This window comes from Syngnathus floridae, chromosome 10 (genome assembly GCF_059516105.1).
Source record: "Syngnathus floridae isolate MCC-2025c chromosome 10, RoL_Sflo_1.0, whole genome shotgun sequence".
NCBI classification, from domain to species: Eukaryota; Metazoa; Chordata; class Actinopteri; order Syngnathiformes; family Syngnathidae; genus Syngnathus; species Syngnathus floridae.
This window is the reverse complement of record NC_142422.1, coordinates 1,570,309-1,594,104: the sequence shown is the minus strand read 5'-3', so window position 1 is coordinate 1,594,104 and position 23,796 is coordinate 1,570,309. Positions and strand designations below refer to the sequence as shown.

At 45.0% G+C, this 23,796-nt stretch overlaps 1 long non-coding RNA gene across 1 annotated transcript; it reads left to right on the top strand.

Annotated features, from left to right (window-relative positions):
* Nucleotides 1–8,228: 8,228 nt before the first annotated feature.
* On the top strand, nucleotides 8,229–15,456 carry LOC148391630 (uncharacterized). Its single transcript, XR_015860764.1, has 3 exons — nucleotides 8,229–9,276; nucleotides 10,454–11,023; nucleotides 13,023–15,456. It is a non-coding gene; the product is annotated as an uncharacterized LOC148391630 (long non-coding RNA).
* Nucleotides 15,457–23,796: the final 8,340 nt, after the last annotated feature.

Here is a 23,796-nt window from a genome sequence, read left to right as displayed (position 1 = left end):
GGTTCTACCAACTGACAAGAAATCAGGTAGACGTTTCTAGCTTGACACACGTACCGAAAAAGTCGGCCATTTTGTTTTGAATCTGTTTTGTTGAGCAAATTCAAGGGCTCGTATTCTTTGACAAACTCAACGCAAAATTTTATTTTACTCTGTCATTTATGAAGCTTGTCTGTATGAGAGTGTGTGTGTGTGTGTTTGTGTGTGTGTTGTTATGTGTTAAGCAATACGACAGGTTAAAGGGCGTGAGTGAGTGTGTGTTCATACCTGGAGGGTAATTACAAGCTAAGTGCACGGTCCGGACAAATTACAGAGGATCTCACACATATATGAACACACACACACACAATAGGAAGTATGTCACCAAAGTCCACGAGAAAGCGATAAGTGTAACACACACACACACAGTTTAGCGAGTTAATATTTAGTTACTCGTGATCAAAACCAAGACTGATGAGTTTAACGCAATGAAAAGTTGCACACGTGTGTGTATGAGTGATACAAAATCATGTTGACACACACCCGCATACAAACACAAAACACACACACCGTTATTAACTCAGTTGAGACGCGAGCGGTCAATCACTGACAAAACACGCGCACACACTTTATGGTGTTGGAACAAGGTGAGCTCTGTTTGCACACACAAACACACACACGCCGTTTGTGAAACAGAAAGTATCAAGGCCAAGGGCTCGTGTCCTGCTGCACCTTCGAAAAATATGCTAGCAGGTCACGCACACACGTCGTCATCCCACGTGACCATTTATTCCGTAAAACTCCGATTCGGGAATCCGTTTACACAAATGCGTGTCTGGAACTTCACTTTGTTTTTGTTACACTTTTGGTGACTCCCTTTTGTCACTGTGTGTGGGTTGTGTGTGTATCTTCGGGGGGGGGGGGGCAGCTGAGGAGCCAAATTGATTCTAATTGGGAGAACACACAGATTGAGTGGGAGCGCCACCCACCATACACTAGTGCAGGTAATGACACACACACACGGTAGAAATAAGAGAGAGGAGACACCAAGTCTGGCTCCGTATTTCAACTCGCCGTGTTTGTCTTTCTGTTTCACTCGTCTTTATTGCTCTGCTGTTTATCTACAGAAGAGCAGACATGGCCACTCTCATTAAAAAAAAAAAAAAGTAGCTCGAGTATCTTCAATTAGTGGCCAAAAAGTTCACAACGTTTACTCAGACAACAGACATTTTTAGAAATTAATCGGAGGGCTGTTTATCCAGCACGAACATATGGATTTTATTAATAAAAACGTTCCAAATAAAAGAAACATGCTAGCTATTGAGCTAGCTAGCAAGCTAATGGGGTTGAGTTCAGAGTGAGAGTGACAAAAGAGGTGCGAGCTTTTTAATGACACCTCTCACACATAGAGGAATGCAGGGAGTGGTGTGTATGTGTGTGCGTGTGTGTGTGTGTTTGTATATATATATAAACACTGTACATTCATGTATGCGTGTGGTTTTGTTAGCGCGCGTGGCCGGGCGGCGACCCGGCCGTGACCTTGCGGCTCCGTGCCGTCCATATGAATGCTTTCAAGCTTCTTTGTTGCTATGTGTGTATTTGCGCGTGTGTGTGTTTGTGAAATTCAAGGCGTTTGAGTGATCCCGAGCGACCGCTCATCACCGAGTTCACCTGTCGCGCGGCATGAAGCCCAAAGCAAGCAGGGTGGCAGCTGAAGGGGTCAAAGTGCGTCGCAGAGTGTGCGTGTGTTTATGCATGTGCGTGTTTGTGTCATCTATTGTTATTTTTTCTCCTCTTTTCGAGACCTATAGCCCGCGTTGGGTAACTCTAGCCTTTTTATAGGTGCTCTTTTGCCACACACACACACACACACGCACACACACTGCTGTGTTACATAGCAGTGAAAGCTGCTGCTGTCCATCCTTAACCCCTTCCCCCTTTCCCTTGATCAGCCACACTATAGATCAGCTTTCACAAACACACACAACACACAAAACACACACATACACATCCATCCATCCATCCATCCATCCATCCATCCATCCATCCATCCATCCATCCATCCATCCATCCATCCATCCATCCATCCATCCATCCATCCATCCATCCACTCACTTCTGACTTTCCGTCACTCTTTCTCGCTTCACAGACACACAAACGCACATCCCGATTGTGTGTGTGTACGTGTGTAACCCTTGTCTGGGCCTCTATTCTTGTCCTGTGGCAGGGTTCAAAGGTGACAGCATTTACAAGCTGCAACTGAATACACAAGTCAAGGTGAAGTGGGGTGGGGGGGGGGGGGGGGGGTCGCGGTGCTTCTGATGTGTCTCGATTTATTTGAGTGAAATTGTGTCGTCGTATGTGTGTAGCATTGTGATTGTGTGAAATGAATGTGCAACTGTCAAATCATACGTGTGAGTTTCTAGAAATCTAAACACACACTTGTGATGGGCTCATCCTGGCCACGCTCCGGATCGATTCCCAGAGCAGCTGTTGTTCAGACAGGTGTGTGTGTTTGGTTGAGGTTAAATATCGGAAACATGAACGAGTGTGCATGTTTGATCCAAATTTGTGCTTTTGTGTCAGCAAAAATCTGTGTGTGTGTGTGCACATGTGTGTTTAAGTGACACATTACAACCTCATTAACACTTCATTTCTCCGGCACAGCGGCGGTCTGCCACAGCTTGCTTGTCATAATGTGTGTGTGTGTTTTTCTGGTTCCTTTTGTTCACTTTGTGCTTATAATGGACCGCGTATCTATTTCGTCCTGATCTTAAAACTAAAATCCTGTCTACTTGTTTTTACGGTGTGAGTGCCAATCTGCAAATAAATTGAATCGCCCATCGAAAACATCTCGCCTGTTTATTGAGGGACGGACAGTCACTACGTGTTTATTTAGGACCAAAAGTACCGTTCTAAAATGTCGAAACTTAAGGCCAGCGCGGCCGCTATACCCCGAGGCCAGAGAGGAAGTTCTTGGGCGGACAGTAGATGTTATCTGGCGGCGCTCTGGAGTGCTGCGTCGTGGGAAGAAAAAAAAAAAAAAAAACTTTAGTCAGTCAGTCGGTCGCCTTCGGGACGAACACACAGGAAGGATGCCGTAAGTGGCCGTTTCCATGGAAATGGCGCCCGCGCCCTCACCCCGCCGCAAGTGAACTTTTTACCCTTGACGCCGACAACGCCTTGACGGGCTCGGGCCCGCCTACCCCCGCCCCGCACCCCCGCCGGCGCCGCATGTGGTCCGGGCTCGAGAAAGTGGCGGACGTAAAAGCGCACTTCAAACGCACGTTGGCTTTCAGCGCATGACAAAACATTTCCTCGGCGGCAAAAAGCCGCTGATGGATGGAGCGTCCTGAAGGTTTATACGGGCTCAGTGTTTGGACTGCGGCCTCTTGTTAACGTCCTCTCGGCTACAAACACACTGACATGTGATTTATAGAAATGAGCCATTGGAGGAAACACAGCCGAATAAATCAAACGCACCCTTTGGAGTAAGTTCCTCCACACGAAATCGAAAAAGAAGAAAGTGTGCCAGACTGACGTGTTTTCCCCTCTTTTTTTTTTCCTCTATGATCTTTAAAATATCTCCACTAAAAGCCTGGTGGTCCAAAATGTCCAAAACAATCCAGTGAAGAACATTTTTGTATTTTATTAAGTAAAGCGCATGCTTCCACTGTGAACAAGTGGATCCACAAGATTGCTAACCAATCAACCTGATCGCTAGCTAGCTAACATAGCGAGCTAGCTAGGTAACATAGCGAGCAAGTTAGCTAACAGCTAGCTATACATAGCTTGATGGATTGATTGATTGATTGATTTCGTTACAATTTATATACTAATTATTCAATTTTAAAATGCTAAATTCACTTCTATTTCGCCAATATTTATCATCGGATTAATGATAATTAATTGTTTGCCGCACATGAATATAAGAATTATACTATATACAACTTGAGTGAAAAAGGCTAAATCAATTCAAGAAATATTACAAGACACTTGATAATCTACTTAAGTAGAGATAATCTTTCTTGGAGGTTTTTCTGGAATCTTCTCTGACAAAACCAGGCCTGACGATAGCCGCTTAACCCTTTGCCGCCATGATGCTTTTGTGCCCGCAGGTGTTTGTGTACGTGTGAGAGATAGTGGTTGACCTTATAGGCTGACAAGTATTAGCAGGTTAATATCATCCGTAAGGTTGAGAAGGGTGACCTCAGTCACCCTGCAAACTGTCCACTGAACCTGATGACCCTCCTGGACCCTCGCCCCTTCCTCTTTAGATTACCCAGAGTGGGCGGAACTTAGGTGATGAACTCTGAACCCTTTGGAAAGTGAAGAAATAAGAGTGTTGTCAATGTGTACGAAAAACACAGGAAGCACTAAACACGAGTATATAATTTTATAGCCTCTGAAAAAGTCCCACTGAAATTTGCCAGAGATGATCAGAGGGGTCTTAGAGGCTCAGAGGGGATCAGGGGACGAGCCTCGTGAACCCATTGCGACCTTGGTTTGCCCTCCAAACCCAGAAGGAAAAAAAACCAAAACTGTCGCCAGTGATTCTTTATACGTAGCTGTTATTTATTTTTAGCTTTATATTGATAAAAAGCGGTGAGATATCACCCTGGCGTCACTTTGGAATCAGGTTCAGTCACACGCTGGTTTCGAACGCTGATGAAGTCGCTTCCTGTCACCAAAGGTCCTCGCAAAAACAGCACCGTGTGTGTTTGTGCACAAGTGTGTGTGTGTGTGTGAGAGTCCGGCAGGTTTAATCAGGGAAGGCCTTGTCCGGGATAAATTTGTGGCCCCCAGCCTCCTAATTCATCCCGGGCCCTGCTGCCGGCCTTGGGCCACTAATGAAACTTGCCAAGGTTAACCAGAGCCACACACACATTCACACAAATACACACTCTGCTTCCTTGTTGCTAAATTACAAACCACTGTTAGCCAACATGGCCTCATGCTCATGTTGATGGATTGCTGCACTTGTGTGTTTTTTTTCCCCCCCTGCTCAAGGACATTTATTATATTCGGGGTTTCACCGTCAACCTGTTGTGAAAGTATTTTATAACTGACATCCAATGTCGGGCGATTTTAAATTTGATGCTTTGACGTGGACAAACACATGCATGATGTCAACACCAATATACATTACATGTGTATCGTTTGTGCATTGTAATTGTGCCGCTCCTTGTGCTGTACCGGCGTTGGCCACCGGGGGCAGTATAATACCATCACGCAGGCGCAACCGCAGAACAAAACTTCTTCTTCTACTGTAAGTGACTCAGAAATATTCTAGATACTTTCGTTGTAGAAGATAAAGATATTGTCTAACCCATATTTGCTTTCAAATCATCGTTGCTTTTATAACCGTGACTGTCGATGCTAACTGTTAGCATGTCAACATTCCAAGAATTTTACTACAAAATGAAATCTGTTCGAGTGAGAACTTCTCCTTCACTGAGATACACCTCAGAGGAATGGAGTCGAGAAAGTCGGGAGCTGTATGTGTGAGCGAGCAATGAAGACATCTAGCGGAGGAGAGAGCCAGAAAGTCTAGATTTCCCAAAGGGATGCTGACGGACATCATTTAGACTTGATTAGCAACTGTCAGATGAGACTAATCAGCGTGTGTAAGATTTACTGCCGGGTTCAGAAGAGTTTCGGGCACGATCAGATGCCTAATCAAGCCTCGGGACGCACACGGTCTGGTCTGGTTTAGCTCTGCATCCGTATATGCTAACAGGTTGGCAGTTCAACGACAGGTTATAGGTGAGGCGTAATATTTCCTCACAGACGTGACTTGGCGGTGACTGTTAGTCGGTTTGGCAACAAGGCCATCATTAACGGGCCGGAGACAGGCTTTTCCTGCCGGCGCCGGAGCCACCGGGCCACGCCCCTGGTTAGTATTCTCTCTTTCATCTCTTCGACTGATGGGAAAGCCCCCGGTCAACCGACCCAACCTGTTGCTGAATCAGCGCTCAGCTAGTCCACGTCAATCTCACGTGGGACTTGAGTCATTGAAGTAAACAATTCAGGTGACTCTGAGATCATGATGACGAGGCAGGTTTTTTTTTAAGTCACGTGGCCCTCCTCGTGGAGTCTCTGTTTTGGCTGGCAGGTCATGCAAGGTGGAAGAGAAGAAATAACCTGCTGGCACTTTCCAAGTATGAATGCAGGTTAGGAATTCCGGGGTTGTGTGTCTGTGTGTGTCTGTGTGTGTGTGTGTACCCCCCACTGAGTCCCTGAAACCAACCCTGGGGGGGGGGCAAGCTGTTGCAATCCACCAGGGATGTTACGAAGCTAGTAAAAACACAGCAGATTGTTTTCGTCATTGTTTCGCTAAGCCACACCCCTAAATGTAAACTGGCCAATCGCGGTGCAGCAACTATCTGCTGTCTGACAGGGGGAAGTTTGTCGTATTGTGATACCTAGGACTTTTGAATCTATTTTTGTTTTAAAAGCTAATGTTGGAAGTTCTCATTGGAATCAGTCAAAAATCTCGAGTTAGCATGTTAGCTTCATTGAATCTATTTGTGTGCTGATTGGCTGGCAACCAGTGGAGGGTTGTACCAAGAGTCAACTAGTACTCTCTTGGGAGCGTAACATCTCCTTCAATGAAGAAGTTGGAATGTGAGACAGGCTGGCAGACGGCCACGGCCGAAGGCTTGACGCCTCCTGCCGTCTTTTCCGCCTGGCAGCGGGGAGAATTTACGCGCCTCCTCGGGGGTCCTCCTCCTCCTCCATATTGGCGCCGTGCCTCTGGCCGGCCGTAAAGCAGCAGAGGACTTTCCAGAGAGAGAGCGCAACATACGCCGTGTAGCCCCTCCCGACCTGCGACATATGTTTTACTGTCTGTCTGAGCATTACACACACATACGTGAGCATGCACGCACGCACGCACACACGGGCCTCCTGCTAACACCCCCTCAGGTCAAACAAATCCCTTTCAAATCTGGCCTGCAGCCGCTTCACGGGGGGTAAGGTGGGGTGGCAGTGAGCACGCCACTCGCTGTGTGTTTGGGCATTCCTTGACGGTCATTTAAACCCTCCCCTGTCATATCTGTCATGCTAATGTACTTAAAAAGTGCTTCAAAAATGGACATTTCTAGTCATTGATAGATATTTTTTTCTCATATGCAGTTGCTAAGCTCCTGGAGAAGCAAATTATGGCTAAATTTCTTAACCGATGCTACCATTATGTAGCATTTGTAGCTAGATTTGTAGCTTGGCTACATTGTATAAGGGTTAAAACAAGATCAAAGTTGGAAACACCCATTCTACAAGCTCTTGTTGTCTGAAGGAGGCCGTTGTCATTGCGAGAAAAAGATTAGCTAGCTGGTCGTCTGCTAACGTTAAACGCTGCACCCGACGGATTTTGGGCTGCGGTCGATCTCGTCTCATTTGTCCTTTTGCGCCATTTGAGCAGCTTAAGAGTCCGACAAACAAGGCGTGTTGTGCTTGTTTTACTGCCTGCGTTTCTAATCTGAGTCTAGCTAGCTGGTCCACGCGCAGACCGGATTAATTAGCTTGATCGGCAGCCCCTACTCCTGACAAAAGACCCCCAAAGTATAATCTTCTCGCAGATGTCTGTCTGCAATAACAACATACAATGCAATTACAGACTTTTTAATATCATGTTAAAAAAAAAAAAACACAATAGCCAATTTTAAAATTTAAGGCAGGAATATTTTGCAGGCTAACGCAAAGTTTTGAATGAGATTGATTCCAAAGTGAAAGTAAATGCTAAATGAAGTATAAAATTAGCTTAAGGATGGCTTCCAAATCTTTTTAAAAACATCAATGATGGCTAGTCAAAAGTCTTATTAAAGGTGTTTAGATAGATGAAAGAGGGCTGCTAAATGACAAAGCTGCCGATGCTAATGATGCTAATAACGTTGACTTTGAGGTGTGAGGCTTGAAAGGAAGTTTAGGCAAACGCTAACAGCGGCCCGTCGGCTTCCATTGTTCCGCCGCTCATTAATGCTAATGCTAGCTGTTTGCCCACAGCGGCAACGTAAACGAAGCTCAGAGTGAAGTGGATTGACCCAAGCGTGTGTCTGTCACCTTGATCACTTGACGTATTGTCAATATTTTGGATTGAGACATAGCGCTCAGAGGGCGAGTCGAATATCCACAGCGAGCGCTTTCGTTATCCCGTTTTTGCATGTCTTCATTTGCAGCATTCAAATGGCTTTTAAAGGACAGTTATGGAAATACATATATTGATATTTTAACGAATTGGGAGGGAGGGGGGGGGCAGTTGTGGAGTTACCCGGAATGAAGGAAAAAGTGTGTGGCGCAATATGCAAATGAAGCAGCAGTTCCAAGGAAAATATTTGCAGGCAAACTTTTATTAAAATCGATTGCATCAAACGTGACCAAGTTATGCGATCAAAAAAACCCGAAAAATTCTGTGCCTTTTTAACTTCACTAACTTGTTTTACATGCAAATTTCAACTCATTCAAAAAGTTTTCAACTGTGGACGCCTACACACACAAACACACACACAGTAGTATGGGAGTTTTTCCAGGTGTGAACCTGGAATTTTTTGCCAAAATTGAAATCTTGACCAAACTCAAATATGTCAGCACTCGAACAAAATTAATCATGAAGATGCTTTTGTCTCAATCAGATTATCATAAGTCAAGGTACCCCTAGCGAAGCGCAGGCAAACTTGCTGTCACTGTACTTCCAGTGTCGGGGTGACGAGTCAAAGTCGGCGGCCCCCGACCCTAAACCCCGCCCCCTCTCTCCCCCACCGCGATGGCGGCTGACCTCTAATGATGATGGACGCTGCTGTGGCGGAGAATGGCGTCATTGTTCCAGGTGACATTCCTGACGGTCATTTGGGGCCGCCCCCTCCAGGATCCATCGAGGCCCCCCCCGAGTCACCCGCTACCGCCGCCTCTTTCCATGACAAAGAGGCGGGTCACCTGACGGCCCGAATTGACCCGCTTGACTCGGCAGCCTCGCAGCTAAAGTAAACAAACTGTTAATTCGGGATAATTCGGCAGAACGTACAACGGCGCCGTATAAATTCCTAACCTGTAAGTCCTCCGCCCCCCCCACCCTTTTCCTTTCTTGACACTCATCCTTCACTTTACTACCACACCATCAAAAGTATTGGGACAGGAAGGCAAAATGAGCATTGTGTATTCCCGTAATCCACATTAAAATTCACGTCTTACTAAAAGGAACATTTCAGGGAAGAGCAGTGAAGAAAGTGGTCCAGCAAGTGTGAAGAAGAAGAATTTTGGAGGGAGGCCTGTCTCCATCAATGGGATCATTCAGGTTCTTATCAGGTGAGTCCCACCCCCCCATGTGACTACCTTCCCCGTTCGCTGCCTCCTGGCCTTTTGTCCTCCCGACAATGTGGCCGTCAGAATGGGTGAGGAGGGCTGAATGAGGGTGAGGGAGGGGGGGGGTTGTAAAAGAGGGAGAAAAATATGGTGTTGATCCCTCATTCTTTACGGAGATGTGCTCCAGGTAAATAGAAGGCTTTTTTTTTCCCTCCTGGTTTGCTTTGTTGTGGTCCCACAATGAGGAGGTTTGTGTGTGTGTGTGTGTGTGCGACCCCCTGACTCGACCATCCCAAAATGTTTGCATAAAGAAATTACGACCCAAACGTGTGAAAGACCCCCAAATCCGCAAAGGTGAGAGCAAAACAGGACATGAACAAGACCCAACTTGAAACAACAAAAACACAGCTCATGACCCCAAGAAGTGTTGTCCATTTAAAAAAAGAAAAACGAGGGTTTGCAGCTCACACAAGATAAGAATCGGACTCGAATCCAATGGAATTTGGTGGACAGTTGATTTTCTTAAACAGTCAATGCAAATGACTTTCAAGTTTTATTATTCAAAAATGGGAAAACCCCAAATGCGCTGAAAAATCTGTCAAAAATGCACTATACAACATTTCAAATAGATTTCCCTGTCTACAAATGACCATTCATCCAATTTTAAAAACCAAAGAAATACCATCATCCTAATTTAAATCCTCAACCCAAATTTGAAATATGTTGATGGAATAAATTGAAGTGAGAACTTTGTCCCGGATTCCAGCAACCTCCACGCGACGCACGCTGCCTGAGGTTAGCTTAACGGTTACCCGGGGAGGTTCACAGCTGTCACAGCCCCGGGGAAGAGGCGTCGAGGGGGGGGTCAGAGATGACTACCTGCAATCCCACCTGCTCCCCAGAAAACATTAGAGTGAAAGGTGACAACAGACGTCCGCTGTCCCGCGCTGAGTGCCGACTTTGAACGCGACACATTTTTCCCTGCGTCATTCTCAATTCAAATTATCATCAGGCAAGAATATTTTCCAAATTGCTTTATTAAATGGGCAAGTGTTCCACAGGAATGTGGGGGTGAATGTGAAAGGGAAAGGTTCCATTAAAGCTCACCTGTTCTGACCCCTGCAGGTACTTTGGCTTCTTTTCATTCATTCACTCTTTTTCTTCTTCTTCCCTCCATCAGCGGCCCGGGGCCACGCTTTGAACTCACGCCGTCCTCTGTGTGAGAGGGAGAGAGAGAGTAAAGGTTTGTCATATACGGCATTTGGCCTCAGGTGTTGTTGGGCCACCATTGTTTCGGCTTAATTAAACTGGCATGGAAGTAAAGGCCTCTTTAGTAGGTACTGGATGTGTGTGTGTGCGTGTGTGTGTGTGTTTGAGACATCCCTGCCAGCAATTCAGATCTTATCTCAGCTTTTGTCAAAGCACCTACTATTTGTGCGACCGTTTTGTGTGTGTGTGTGTGTGTGTGTCCGCCATTTAATTTTATTTCCTGCTGTATAAAAGACAGTCAGCATTCCCTCACACAGATTCACATTAACCATCACCGAAAAAAAAAGAAAGTTTGAAACGAGAGAACCTCAGCAACCTCATTTTGATCATTTCTTCTTCCTCCGAGAGAACCTCAGAGAAAAGCAAGAGCGCAAGAACCAGGTGAAGATGAAAATCCCAGCGCTCATAAAAGACAGAAGAAGAGGAAGCACGAAAAACAGAAGAAGACAAGAACGAGAAAAGACCAAGAAAGAATGAAGAAGTACGTACTGTCTGTACCGACTTGAAGTCGCCGAGAAAGTGACTCAGTGACAAACAAAAAGTTCTGATTCACCAGGAACTGCCCAATATAGTTTGAACGTATGACACGCGAGCGCACACCCAAGAATGTAGGCCAGGTAGCACACAACGCCACACAACGCCACACACACACACACACGAACGCACAATGCGAGCGAGCCAGAGAGCGAGAGAGTCGGTCCTGCTGGGCGCTGTAGACACAACCCCGCTGTGGCTCGGCTCGCTCACAATAGCATCAGCAGGGAGGACACGGCGCTAATCCCTGTTAGCATAACAATGCTACAGCGGCACACCTCAAGCCTTCAGCACACACACAAATAGAAATACACACACTGTAAACCTGTAATTGGGCAGAAGGGGGAAAAAAAGCACAATAAACTTCGACACGCTAACCCCGACACAAAATGTGTGTTTTCTACTTATTAGCTACCTGTTAGCGACCTGGCTAATTTGACATCCACCAGGCCAAAATGTCCATCGGATGTAAACTTGAAAGATTTGAACGACTCACTCTTATCCCTATTAGATGTTGCCACGGTTACAAGGATGAGGGAGTGGCGTGGACAGAAAGGTATGAGTGTACGTTTGCTCTGTGTTTACATCCTAAAAGCTCTCTAATAAGACGCCGCCAGACGGGGAGCCTTTCATCTTAACCTGTCCCGTCACACCCACTCCTCCAATGAGTGGCGTTATTTATGGCGGCTGTCTCGGAGTGGAGCACTTACACATCTTCTGAGTCAGACGGGAGGCTCCAGAGGAGGAAGGTGTGCTTGTACATTTCATCATTTACTTCAATTCATCTCACCGCTAAAAATGCAATTTTCAAACACATGACGTCATCAAATGATGTGGCGGGCCCTATCTGACCCCCGGCCTTGAGTTTGACCCCAGTGCGACGAGTTAGCAAGGATACAAAAATAGATCATAAACGTTTTTTTTTTTATTAGGATGTTAAGGGAAATGGAAACACATTGTGTGTGTGGTGACAGTAATCTGATTACTTTAATCTGATTACAAGTGTAAGCAGTCAATGAGTTCCGCCCAAAAGTTGGCAGACGGGCAGGGTGACCTACACAAGGGCAGGGACACTCGTTGGGGGGGGGGGGGGGTCTACGTTTTTGGCACGATTGGAACCACAACAAGCCGACAAATGTCACATGACAAGCCGTCGTAATCTCCATTTTGTGACTTTTGTACTGCCGCACATTCTTGCTTAATGACTGTGTGACAAGTCGCCGGCTAACTTTCCCATCGATGTAAACACACCAGCTATTCACCTGGAGAAAACACGCACATGTATGAAAACACACACAAACACACACACACACTTGCGCTCAAGCGTTATCCGTTTCAAGGCCAAACCTGCCGTAAATCTGCACTGACAGGACACACACCCACCCGCAGACACACTCACACACATAGGCGCTGCGTGTATTGTATTCTTTTTTTTTTTTTCTAAAAATCGTCTTGCTGCCTTTTGTCCGTTTTTAAAAAACATTTTAATTTTTATGTACCTATTAAAAACCAGGACATCATTTCAAATTGGCAGTGTAGAAAATGCACAAATGTGAATTAATTATGTCGATTAAAAATGTCGATTATTCTACACGATTAATCGATGTACCAAAGATTTCAATTATGATGATGATCGATTAGTTTTCAATTGATTAATTGGTGCACCTCTAGTTTTGATGGAGCAATAGATCACTTGTATCAAGTGCTATCATGTTGATATCATCTTTGGATGCATTTTTATCGTCTCGTATCATCTTCATGCTGCTTAGGGGAAAAATGTTTCACTTGTTTCTTTCGCTTTCTGCATGGTGAAGCCTTCGAAACATCTCCCAAGCAGCATGTAAAGTATCTCCACACTTTTTATGTGTCCGTTAACTGGCTGGGTGGGCGCTTTGATTGACAGCTCTCACTGATTGCTCTCTTCCTCTTTGTTTTTTTCCTCTCAGGCTTCCACTTTTTATTTCCACCATCTGACTGGAAAAACAACGAGCGCAACAGTTGCCGCAGGACAAACGCCGTTAGCGTCCCGCCACGCAAAACTCACACGACCGGGTGGGCTGACGGCGCGGGTCATCACGACCCAAACTGTTTTATTGCGTGGAAGCAAGAAAGTCGATCAAGTTTGTTGTTTGGATTTTTTGATTGTCTGTCTGCTCTCATTTTGTATCATTTTCAGCTTCCCACGCGTACCGTCAACTATTTTCGTACTCTTTAGCGTATTTGAACCCGTAAATATTTGTATACTGGCCCCATCTGATGTAAACTGTGCGTTGGCGCCATAAACTGAACTTGAAGTGCGCTTTTATTTTGCTGGGAGATGCGTGGGAGGTTTATTTTGAAATGCTCCTCCGATGAACGCTAAATATTTGCCTCACCGCGGTCGTTGTCGCCGTCTTCGACTTTCCCTCTGTTGCCGCCCGGCCAGGCGCTTGAAGGGCCGCCGTGTAAATCTTCAGACGGCCGACAACTGCGTTCGGGATCACGCGGTCCGTGTTCTCGCCATTGTGGAGATGTTAAAGGTATATGCCGCTCTCTAAACACACACACACACACACGCACACACGCTGGAGCCTCGTCTTGCTGTTCCACCTGGACTCATCTGCTTAGGAAGCTGAAACACACACCGCTGTGTTAAAATAACCACTTCTGTGTTATCATATGCCATGTGTGTGTGTGTGAAGGCCAGACGTCACACACACATACACACTTTTTATAATCCCACACACAGTCTGAAGTCACAGCCTGAATAAGCACAGCGCAGCAGGCCTCGCGTTCAAAATGTCAGCAGGTCAAATACAGTAACACACACACACACGACACGAAGCAACCTGAATCCAGCAGCATTGTCCTGCGGGGCTGACAAGATGCCAGCAGCTGAAGAAGAACAGAAGATGGACAATAGAGGAAGGAGTGAAAGGAGAGATGCTGGTTCTTTGCCAATTTAGGAAATGGTGGCAAGTTTGTGTGTGTGGAGATGATTTAAAAAAAAAAATCAGCATATATGTTACGGCATTAATTAAAGATGGTTCCCATATCGACAGATCTTCCATGTGCAGGAAGCGAAAGACAAGTGAGAGGCGTTAAGTTTCACACCTGCAGGTGTCCAGTTTGAATTTTTCATGACGGCCTGCTGGAGCGACAACTTCACACAGGATCACAATGTCAGGCCAGCAGCCAATCAGAACGCACCATGAACTCTACTTAGCTGCTTTTTTTAAATGGGTTTAAATATCGACCGCATATGTTCATTGTAACACATTGACCTGCACACACACAACACAAACACACACACTCTTGTCATCTTTTCTGTCTGTTACCGGGACGATGGTGCTGATACTCTCTCCCTCTCTGGGTCACAGATAAAAGGCTTCAGGTAACCTAAGGAACTAAAGACACACATATACGCACACATATGCACACACATACACACACAGTTCCCGTTAAAGAGTATCTTTGTCATGACACTGACTTGTATCTCATGTGAAATCACTGAGTGAAGACTGAGCCATGTTACACTTTGAAGTCACACGCACACACACACACACATACACGCAAGTGCGTCTGCCGATGAAGAAAGTACGTCAGCATTACAACGTGAAAGGAGAAGTGTGTGTGTGTGCATGTTTAGTGTTGGTGTGTCTGGACGGCTCCAATGCATTTCTATGGAAACCAGCGAGTGAAAAAAATTCCCAGATTTAATCATAATCATTGATGCAATGATACAAATGAAAAAATGTTACGCGATGACGCAATGGTCAAATGTTGCACTTTCATAGCTCAAAAGCAAAACATGAAGTTTAATGATAAAGAAAGAAACACAATATATTTGCTTTTAAATTGACAAAATATGCATTCATATAATTTGTCCCCAGAATCATCTTTACTTTATTTTATTTTTTTTGCACTTTTTTTTTGAACAAGTCATTGCAATGTATATCCAGAGTTGCCTGTTAAATTTTGCTAATAAAATTAGAAAATGAATACAAATGATCATCCACAAAGCAATGAAGTTGCTTTTATTGTCATTAAGCAGCTTTTATATCCGTTATGTCATTGTCTGGAATATTTGTTTTTATGATATGTCTCCAGGATACCTTAACTAAAGTTCAAACATTGTAAATGTTAATGTGTCTGCTCGTGCAATCTATTTTGTGCAAGTGAAAGATCCAAAGGACTTCTTGTAGTCATTCTATTTTTTTCACGTCTGCTGCTATTCATAACTTTCTTTTATTGGCTTGACCGTTTTGCTCTAATTATCCCACTTCCTCGCCCTCATGTCGCCACGCTGACATTTGAGTGTGTGTGAGCTGACGCGTTTACTGGCGCCCCAAAATGTCACACTTTGTTTTTCCTGCTGAGTCAGCATTGTAACGCACAACACATCACTTCTCTCTGTTATTTCAATAATATAGGAATAAAAGAAATAGATGTACACAATATATGTGTGCGTGTGTGGTGTAATTTGGGGGTCCCCTATGATGTGGCGAGCACATCCGGTAAAGTGTGTAGGAGGACAAATGAGAGGGCGTGTAGTAATTGGAAGTCAGAGCTCCTTTTTTCTTTTATTTACACGCTTCTTTCTTGGACTGCGCGCGTGCACGCACACAGTCGCGCGCACACAGAGTAAAAAAATGAGAAGTCAAGTGTGGAGTGAAGACAAAGCTGAAGTTCTCACTGAAGTTTGTCGTCCGACGTGCAGACAGACCACGCACACGCACACGCACACACACGTGCACACGGGACTTCCTTCCCGCCCGCCCGTCTGACTGAATTAGCAAAAACCTTCCCTTTCAACACACTTTCACTTCATCTTCCTGCAGATAAAAAACACAAAAACAAAAGACCCCCCAAAAAGAACGTTGATTAAAAACGAAACTTTGGATTGGATCATATGAAAGTAATGAAGGTGAGGAACGAGAAGCCCCTGGACAGACGTGACGACATTTCGGCAAAAAGTCAAGAATTGATGAGAATTTAAAACGAAGTGATGAGGAAGTGATTGACAAACGCTGTGAAAAGTGAATTGTGTCGTAAGCGAGTGAAGACAGCGCCGTCCGTGTACGTGCCTGAGTGCGTGTGAAATGTTGCAACGAGTATAAACAAGTCAAAAACAAATGGAAACGTATTTATTTATACTGCTGTGTATTTATTTATTACGCTAAAATATTTATCTTGCATCTTTAGTCATGACAAAACTTTCAAAATAATGTCGAGATGATTATTCTAAAATCAAGCTAAGAATCTATTTTTTTTAAAACTGTCAGGAACTATGAGGCCGAACATTAAAAAACATGAAAAACAGTCATCAACAATTTTAAAGAAACTAAAAATAAATGAGTGAAGGTCCCAATTAGCAACACGTTTAAAAATTGCAAAACCAAGGTAAAACAAAAAACACAATCAAGAAAGTAAATGAACTTGGCAAAACTTTCACTAAAACTGAAACTAAATGTAAAAATAATTAATAAAATAATAGCAGACCACCGAATGACCCCCCAAAAAAAACGCGTCAAGAACTATATATTTTTTTTAAAATGGCAAGAATCATAATGAAGAGTAAAAACAGGTAAAGAAAAAAAACTAAAAAAAAAATAATAATAATAGGTTTGTGTTATATAATTGTTATTGTAAATTGTGAAACACATCCGGGGTGAAAGGACACGAAAGGTGGATCGCGGGAAAAGGAAAGAAGATGGACGACGAGGTAGAAGACGCACATCGAGGTAGACGAGGGAGAAACATTCAAGTGGATACAGAAAGTGTAAGTTAGCGAAAGTATTCATCAAGGATGCTTTTGGAAACGTTGATTAGGATAAAGTTGGTCGCTTGAGTGATCTACTAAGCAGAAGACATCACTGAGTGGAATTAGCCGCTAATTCAGCGGCTAATGCTAGCGCACGAACGTTGCTAAGCAACTAGGGACAAGCTAACGTAATAAATAAGGCCTGTGTGGAGAAACGAAGTGTCATGGAAGAGAAGTTGCCAGCTGGAGTGGACCTTTTGAGACTTGGAGGACTTTGTCGAGTGCTTTGCTGACATCGCCTGGTGGGCTTTGGACCCGCCCCTGTTGCTTTCTCCACCCTTGCTGTCTGGACCACCGGAGTGAACTCAGCATCAGGTAAGGTACTTTTGTTTATTTTCCCAACAAGTAATGAAAGTTGATTTGAAATGATGTTTGATGAAATATTGAAAAGATGCATTCACAATAAATAGAGGGACTTTATTTCTTTGGAAATTGAATTCAGCTTTATAGAAGAAAATAACTCGGGTTAGCCACCTCTCGCTACATTACATAAACTAGAGAGGCGGTACATCAAGAATAAGTCCAAAACATAACAACGAGTAGATAAGTCAATGTTTTTATTATGTTTTGTTTTTGTTGTATTTGTTTTGTTTTGACGGTGTTGACGCAGACTTATGAAAACGCCGCAAGCATTTCGCGTGCAAAAAAGGAGGAAGTGCTTTTTGGGGGTGACGTTATTTTTCCCGCAGACAAACTGAAATAACCTTCAGTTTGTATTTTTGACGTTTTCTCTCGATTCAAAAAAGGAGAAGTGTGCGGCAAAACATTTTTTTGTGAGTCATGCTGGCACATCGCTCTTCTTTTTGCTGTATTTTTCCAGCTCGACCATTATGAGAGCTGAATTTCTTTTGGAGAAAAGCGGGAAAACCCAGTCAATGTCCGGGAAAGCGCTATGAACTGAAGCTAACATGCTAATATTTATTCGGAATTTGGGCAGAAAAACAAACAGGAGGGAATCCTAGACTCAAACCCAGAACCTCACCATTGTGAGCCAGACGTGCTAATAATCCACTTCTTTATTAATCTTCACATTATGAGTCACCGGTGCAGCTCAAGCACAGTTAGCTGCTAAATGAGCTAAACGCTAATGTCATAATCCCCCAGTGTTGCACTCGGTTAGCTTTGCCTAATCTGTGCCAATTAAATTGTGGTTGGGTGTCTGTCCGTGTTTGTAAAATTGCGTATTGGGAAACAATCATCGTAGATTAGCGACGTACGTTGGGTTTGCGTCACTCATCGGAGTCATTTTCAGAGTTAATCTGAGTGTTCGGAGTATGTCAGTGGCGGCGTGATGAAATACAACAAAACTTTCCCATGATTCAATCAAGTTATCTTACAAAACGCTTCAGTCAACAGGTTGCTAAACTAGTTAGCAACGCTCTTACTGCAAAGACTCCCCTGGAAACAAAGAACGACTTTTACAAGGCTGAAATTGACAGTTATTGTCCACGATGCAGAGGTTGGACACCACCGAGCAGCCATGTTCCGCGTCGGGGCCCGGTACCACCGCCCACTTACACGCACGCACCAACTCTGCTGTCCCAGACTGTTGCGGTGGGCATGTTTGAGGGTTCGCAGCACTTTGAAGGCCACCATTGATGTCGAATGGTTGCCAGACAACATGAGGAGAAGACGGCTGGTGGAGGATGAGGCGCCTTGTAGGACACGTCCAACCAGCACGGGCGGTGTGCGCTTGTGTGTGTGTGTTGGACTTGCATGTAGCGCAACAGGGGTCCTCGCTGTGGGCATGTGATGTGTGGGCAGTTTGTTCCTCACAGGCCCGGAAGAAGCCGGCAGGAAATGTGAGGGGTGGGAGTTGAGTTAAGGGAGCCCCCCCCCAACACACTTCTCACCACCTTTACCCGCCACCCCCTCGTCTCTTGATAGCACCCTCGCACCATTGCATGGTGAAGAGGGGGCTGCGAGACCACCCAGACAAACTTCTGCTAAATTGGAAGTCACATCAAAAGCTTGTTGATCTCGACAAAGTGAAAAGCCATGTCGCAACGGTCAGTCATCACGGTGGAAAATTGCTTAGCACGACAGCGCCACAGTTCTGAAGTTCTGGGTCCGAAAACACGATAGTTGGATGGATCTTTCACGTCAACTTTTCCTCTTAAATATCTTCCTCGTTAGTGTAGCGTCATGTGACCCGCTCTAAAAACAACGTTCTATATTGGACTTTAAGAGGTGGGGGGGCTCGAACACAGGACTGGGAGGGCAAGGATGACGGGCGGCGGGGAAAACTGATCAAAGCTGGAAAGAATCAGCGCAACCCAAATTAGAGACCAAGAGCGGAACCAAACGCTTGTTTCATGACAGACAGACGGAGACAGACAGAGACCACACTCGTGTCATGTGACCATCACTCACAACAGTCAAGGAAGGCACACGCACACACACTCGTGTCACTATTTATTATGGTTGACACACAAATAACCGGCACATTTATCAAACATCAATCGGACTCTTGACACACTTAACATGAAAAAAGTCCATCGTGGAGAAATTCGGTCCCAAAAAAAACCCCCAAAACGTTCCCCATCAATTTTTTCCTGTTCCTAATGGAAATTTTAATGAAATAAGAGCGTTTTCATGACTAATAAATATATTCATGTGTGCTGATGACCGCAAGCATTTTGAGGCTAAAATCGGATTTGACAAAAAATAAATAAAGGAATACAACGTGCAGCCAAACATGCACAAAATGAAAGGAAAATATGGAGTCAATAAAATGTTGACCAGTCGGTTAAGGTGCTCGCCCTTCGAGTCTCTGTCACCTGACTGTTGCCTGTCCGACCCTATTTTGAGTAGGACAGATGGACATGCGGAAGTAACGTCGCCGGGACTTTCCGCCGCTCGCACCCCTCCCCGAATAAGAACAGCGGTCAGCTGAGTCAGCAGGTTGCACTTGAGGTAGCCCCCGCGTGGAAGGAACAAACCCCGCGGCCTTTACACGATCAGGAGGCCTTGGAACAGACAGCGGTGTCGCCAAGCGTTTTCCCGCCGACGTGATTATGCAAGCCGGGACGTCTCCGAGTTGACTGACAGGCGGGAGCGGTCGCCGCGTCACCCTCCACCAAGCCGGAAAACACATTTGAAGTTTACGAGCGGCCGCGGCGGGCGCGTGTCACTCTGACATCCAAACGTCTTGTTCGCATTAAGCGCAATGTTCGTCTCGTGCGAGAAGCTCCAAAATGAAAGCGCCGAGACGAAATGTCAGAGAGTGAAAACAGGCACACAAAACCGCCATTGTTCCCAAAATGAAAGACAACATCACTTGAGGTTTGCTCTCCTCGCGGGACACCAAAGCGGCGGCGCGGACGCCATGCTAGCTCATGTCTTCCGGATGCGCCCATGTACCACCATTTGCCCTTTGATCACTCGTTTGGAGTCAATTCCGATTTTGAGGCCTACCGCAAGTGTACTGGGGACACGCCAGTAGTACACACTCCCACTTCACAGACTATTTGACACTAAGCTGTTGAAGCGTTTAGTCCAAAGCCTTGATGTCGTTGTTACTTGCTAGCGCGAGAAGTGAAAGGCTAGAACCTAGTGATGGGTAAATGAAGCTTCAAATTTGCTTCATGAAGCAGCAGTGGCACTTTTTTCAATTCTTAAAAACCTTTATTTAAACCAACAGTGCTGTCTAAAGAGGTACAAAACTGGTTCATGAAGCAAAATTGAAGCTTCATTTTCTTGTCAAGCCTCACATGATAGCTTTAAGCTGATGTTTGAACAATGTTTACATTTAGGCGGAAAAAAAAATGTATGCGTCCCTTACTAAAATTCAGCTAGGAGTGACAAAAAAAAGCACACATTGTCTTTTATTTATAAAAACTGCGAGCGAGTCTTTTTGTGTCCTCACATAACGAGTGAGTGAGAATAGGAATCTTTTTAAAATCTTCTTTCAATAAGAATACTACTTTGGGCGTTGACAATTGTTTTCAGCACAATAGGCCTGAAGAAAATTGTCTCAACAGAAAATTCTTAGCCCTATCACCCAAATTCTAATTTGGGAATTGTGTGGTTGTTATTGTCCTGTGGCGAATGGGGTGCGGCAGCTTTCGATTGTATCTCCCCGAGGGTGACTCAACTTGCGGCGCCACGCTCGACTAATGGAGGCTGAATTAAGTGTGATTAGCGCTTAGCCATACTTGCGTTAGCTAACAGGTTTTGGCGGCCAAAGGTGAGGCGGCGGCCTTGCGGGTGGGCGGGGTTCCAGAAGCTCGAGGCAACGCGTTTCCTCCTGTCTTACTTGGCTCAGTGACAACGCAAAGGGGTAAAAATGAACTCCATCTCTTTACTGACACCTACTGGTGAGAGCAAGTACTGACTCTATAGGATTCTGCATGAACTTTTTGGCTAGCACAAATGATTTCCATTGCCTTTGCTACTTTTAAGGTTCACTATTGTTCGGAAGTTTTGCAAATTCCAAAACGATTTTATAACGATTAATGAAAGGTGTTTGGGCGTGGGCGATTTCGTATTGTCGGCTTGACATTTCCTCATGGGTGTGCGAGGCGAGGTGACAAAAATAAATCAAAATTGAAGGACTTAATCTTGTTGACAGGAGCACAAAAGTTGGGAGGTGTGCCAGACGGAGACAGTGCAAAACAGTAATTATGACATAACGCCTTGCATAACTTCAAGGTGACGCATCACCCAAAACATCTCAACCTTTTGGCACTTGAGCAAATATTTCAGCATACCCGACTTGTGCGGTTCTTTCGTCTTTTGCTCGGACGTTTGATCTCGGCGTCAGTCCCCAAAGTCGGTAGACAAACTTGGCGGGTCAAATTGACCCCGTTGTCTTGTGACACACACAATCATCAAAGCAGCCTGACTACAGGGCACGGGGAGACTTTTAAGTGCAGTTTACCTTCAGCGTCACTGACTGATCAGCTTCCTTAGCACTCACGCCACCGGAACCCAACACACACACACACACACCATCACGAGTGATGTCATTCGAAAATCAGCCTGCGGCCTCAAAGTGTTAGTGATCTAAAATGCTCGCTTCCTCCACTCGTTGTCATGATGCTGATGATGATGTCTCGCTGGAGGAAGATGTTTCTTCATCATCATCCTCCTCCTCACGGTGAGGAGGGAAAGTCAAAACAAACAGGAAGTAGGTCCGACATGTGAAAATCAGACTGGAAGTCAGGAGAGAAAACAACATGAGAGGAGTGGGACTTTGGTCATGTGACCGCACGATGCTGCCCTGCTGCCACATGGCACACACACACACACACGGGAAGTTGACCAACAATTGGTTTTGCAATCGTTTAGCCGCCGCACAAAATGCTAATCGCGAGCGTAAAACCAACCAGCGTCGGCACGTCGGACATGTGAGATGCTCGCTGAGGCCCCCCCCCACCCCTCCCTCGTGATTGCCATAAATTATATTACTGACATTTCTTGACTTACGAGTACGCCAACTTACGAATTGAGGGGTTATAGGTCAGCCCACATTTAAGTTACGAGTGATTTTCTGCTCTCGTTTTTTAATCACAAGCCTGGGATGTGCGTGTGTGTGCGTTTACGCGTGAGTTATGGCGTCCCCACTACACGTGGACACCGACGTAGCTTTAAAGTCCATCTTCTGGCAGCCTTGACCTTCAAAGCCATGAGTCCTTTTTTCACTGTGCTGCATATTTCCTCTTTACGCTCATCAACAAGGTCAGTAAACACAACACCGCTTCCCGGTCGCTACGGTGACCCTTGCCCCGCCCCCTCGGACTCCCTGTTGAGGCTGTTCGGGTTCGATTCTCAAAAGCTCGTCAAGATGTAAGCGTTAATGACGTTCGTGATGCGTTTAAGTGCAGCAAAAAAAATGCGGACAGTCAAACAAGCATTAGCATTCGTGGAGGGGCACGTAGGCGGTAATTAGCGTGAGGATGTTTGTGTGTCTGCAGGATCCTCCAGCGACAAAACACGAAAACCACAACAGAAACGCTAAGTGACTGTCTCCTCTCCTCTTATTTATAGGACTGTTTATCACGCGCACACACACACTGGGCTGCCAAATGTGAAAGTACTATTTATTTGCGTTGATATTCCAAATATAAATAAAAATATAAATATTTTAAAAAATGACATTATGGCCCCACTTGTTAATCTTGCTGCCCCTTGTCAAGGTCTCATGTCGTCGGTCGTGCGTTTGTTTGTGGCGTGGAAATGAGCCGACCAATCATTTCCCAACATTGTGAGCGTTTGACTTTCACGTGCAGAGTGTGAGAACCGTGCGACACATGCGCAACGCGTCACAACACAATGCGTCCATTCAAGTGCCACATCCTTCCTTGGGTTTTTTTTTCCTTTTCCCTTGTTTTCATCAATGAATCCAGCACCTGCGCTACTGCACAATGACACACACGCAGAAAGTGGCCACCGAGTCAAAACAGATTGTGTGTGTGTGTGTGTGTTTGCGCATATTTACAAAAGTACAAGGGATGATCGGAGAAATGTGAAATTGTGCAAGTCTTAAGAATGATTCGTAACAAATGTCAGAACATGCTTTTATGGAAGAAAATGTGTGTATGTTTTGTTGCCTTGAACGTGTGTTTGTCTGCTGCTTGTGTGTGCGTGTTGTGTGGGTTTTTACGAGTGTGCATGCTGTTTGTGGTTGTGAATGTGAAGATACAGTAAGTGTTTGTGTGATGTTTATGTTGTATGGTGCTCATTTGGGTACTGTGTGTTGTTTGCGTGTGTGTGGTTTGCGTACAAGTGTGAGTGTATCGTTGGCACAAATGTTTGTGGGTCTGGACATTGCTGTGTGTTGTGTATGCTAGTGTGTGATTTTGTGTGTGTCTGTTTGTGTAAATGTGTGCATGTGTAAATTGACACATCTGTTTTTTGGTTCTTCAAGTGTTTGCTTTTTTGTCTTTGTGTGTATTGGTTATCATGTTTGTGCT